The sequence below is a fragment of the Eurypyga helias genome, unplaced genomic scaffold (genome assembly GCF_000690775.1).
Source record: "Eurypyga helias isolate BGI_N326 unplaced genomic scaffold, ASM69077v1 scaffold33406, whole genome shotgun sequence".
Lineage (NCBI taxonomy): Eukaryota > Metazoa > Chordata > Aves > Eurypygiformes > Eurypygidae > Eurypyga > Eurypyga helias.
This window is the reverse complement of record NW_010259440.1, coordinates 37,835-40,985: the sequence shown is the minus strand read 5'-3', so window position 1 is coordinate 40,985 and position 3,151 is coordinate 37,835.

Below are 3,151 nucleotides of genomic sequence, written 5' to 3'. Positions count from 1 at the left end.
GAAGAATACAAATCCACATGAGTTTAATAGAACTTTACACAGTTTAAAAAAGCCACTTAAGAACAGGCCACTGAGTGCATTCCTTGAAGAACATTACCTTCACACCTGCAGCAACACCAGGGCAGAAGAAATCAGTGAAATTCATTGCTTATAGTATTAAGTATAGTATTCCGCAGTTTCACCAGTCAAGCTAGTTCAAATGGTCAGTAGGAAATCGCTTCTGCAAGCCACTTAAATCTTGTTACTACTACAAAAGATTCACAAGAGAACTAATTTGTTGTCAGGAGCAGGTGGGGAAGTTGTAGGGGCAGCGATTCTGGTCAAGATCTTGCAACACAAGCATTAGTTTTCTAAAAAAGTCCATTCGTCTGTCATCAAGATCATATAGCTCTGAGAGAGAACAGTAAAGAGGATAAATTGAATAGAGGCTTGTAATTCAGCAGAATTGCCCTGCAGTGTCTATTAACTACTCAGTCTACAATGCTCGAGTCCGTGCAGTACCACATACAGATGCAAAGCTGTTCCATATTACAAGGAGGGCGCTGACTATACACTACCCATTCATGCAACAGCCCTTCTTCACAAGTGCCTGCATATGCTTCGGTACATAAAATAGCCATATTCAGCGCTGATACTTCCACATGCACACCACTGATGAAGTGTGCTTCTCAAAACAAAGAGACCATAGACTGTCGGGTGCCGGCCAGACTCCGCTACACAGTCCACAGGGCAGTGGTGAAAACCAGCTTGTGTTGAGATCACTTACATGTGAGAACGCTGGTGGCTGAGACAGCTTAAGCATTAGCTGCAGTCTGCTTTTCTAAAAGCCTGGCAGCAGCAGTCTAGAGGAGGCAGCCCCCAGCCTATCAAGAGAAATCACAAGTGACAACTCAGGAAGGCATGTTCACTACCCATTCATGCATGCAGGCAATTTTGGGCCAAACAGCAGATGTGTGTAAGGTCTTCCTTAGAGGAAAGTGTTTATTAATTAATATATATGGAATTAATTGGTTCCCCATATGCTCTGCTGTGTTTCTAAGACTGAAGACCTACAGATACTACTGAAAGGTGTCAGCTGTGGGGACTACCCAGGAAGTTCATCAGGACACTTCAATCAGTCCAAAAAAACTAATTTGTTTTTCTTTTCACCAAATTTAGAGTGTGTCCCTCTATGTAGAAGTCATGGAAAATGCATTTAAAATCTCCAACCCATGATCACTCAGAAAACCCCAAAACCCCAACACATGCTCTTACTTCAGATACAAGTGTGGTGTGTAGCACAAGAACAGAAGGAAGATGCTGACCTGAGGCCACTGGCCCACCACCTGCAGTTACCCCGGTGGTCCTTCCACACACTTAACCCTTACAATCTAGTCCCCCTGACTGGTGCCACTACTACCAAACTAATCCTTACATCCACCATACCCTCTCCTCCTACTCCCTTTCAGCAGTGCAGGAGAGGCATTTTTGATTCTGACTACACCTGACAAGTCTGTACAATGACATCATTTTTCCAATGTTATCTGTCTCATGGAGAGACTTGACTCACCACACATCAGCGTCAGCTGAGAGTCCACGACTCCGGTCATTCCTGGTACAGTCGTCATCCTTCCCCAGCCTGACTGTGTAAGCCCAGGCTGCAGTGGCAGAGGCAGGTGAGCAGCCCTACAAGCATGCTAGCACAGGTTCTCTCATCCACGAGGACAAATTACTCACCGATACGTTCCTCCTCCCCCACGATGCCACCTCTCCCAAACCCCTGGAAGCACCACCACAGTGCACAGGCCTGCAAAACCCTGGGTCAGATTCAGGGAGCACCCATTATGGCAGGCTCTCTAACAGATCCGAAGGCCTTTAATGTTTATTTAGTTCAGGTCTCCAGTTTCAGCATTCCCTCACGTACACAATACCCACTTGGTCCGACTCAGGAACTTGAGCACCACCACTGTAATTACCACACCCAGTGATGAACTCAGACCGCAGCAACAGCATCCCTGACACAGATGAAGCGAGCTGTCATGGCTCCCTGTCAGAAACACTCTACGGTCAACATCTGCAGCAGAAAAGCACTGTCCCAGCTCAATTAAAACACTGTTCCAAGGCTTTACTACCTTACCACCACCACAAGACCACACTGTCTACTGCAACCTGAACAGGCCCAAGGACCACACGTTTGTTGTTTAGACAGAAACTGCTCTCACAATATCAGAAAGGTCTTGGGTACATGGGTACAGCTGCAATACCATACTGAAGACCTCAAGAAAAGGAAGCTGAGAACTTCAACATGAGGATTCTGCTGCAGGAAACAGCTAAAGCACACCACACAAGAAAGAGGGATCAATATAGACAGGTGTGACAGTAACATCTTCAAAACTAGCTTCCTATGGAAGTCACTGCCAGCTTAGGCTGGTAAGGAACAGAAGGGGCTGTAGAGAGGCTTAAAAATCACATTCCTTAACCAGAGGCCTCACTAATAAGAATTTTTTTACAAATACATAATAACTAGAACCAAAATTAAAGCTGCCTCCAGAGAATACCGTTTGCTGTGAAGCAGGCTGCAACGGGAGCCAGCAGCATCTGTGCTACCTGTTGGGCAAACATGTTGTCATTTCACACTGGGCACATGAGGGCTCTGGAGGCGACCAGTACAAAACACCAGCACACAATGCAGTGGTTAAGAACACAGCAAATACAAAAAGGGGGGCAGCAGACTCCTGCCTGGGAGAGTTGTTTCTGAAAGATTTGCAACGTGCCACATGGAACTGGGTGCAGCCCTTCATCTTTCTGAGAGATAGCAAATCTCTCAAAGCCATGAACTGCCTCTCTGTAATTCAGACTATCTGCCCCATCCAATGATTAAATCCTTTGACATTTCATTTAGCAGAAGGTATTTCTCTCCAGATGCTAGTAAAAAGCGTATGACAACAAAAATGATAAATGTTCAGTTTCCAGCCACTCTGACACAGCATAAGCCTACACAAAGGATGTGAAGAAGCAGTAACCACAGTACCCACAACATCATGTCAATATAGCCTCAATAACCCCCTTCATACAGGCTGAGCTGTTCCTAGAGGCACCTATTTGCTCTTCAAGGATTCAGGCTTAGAGGAATCTTTACCGTACACTGCACTTTGTTTTGGTTCACTGCTCT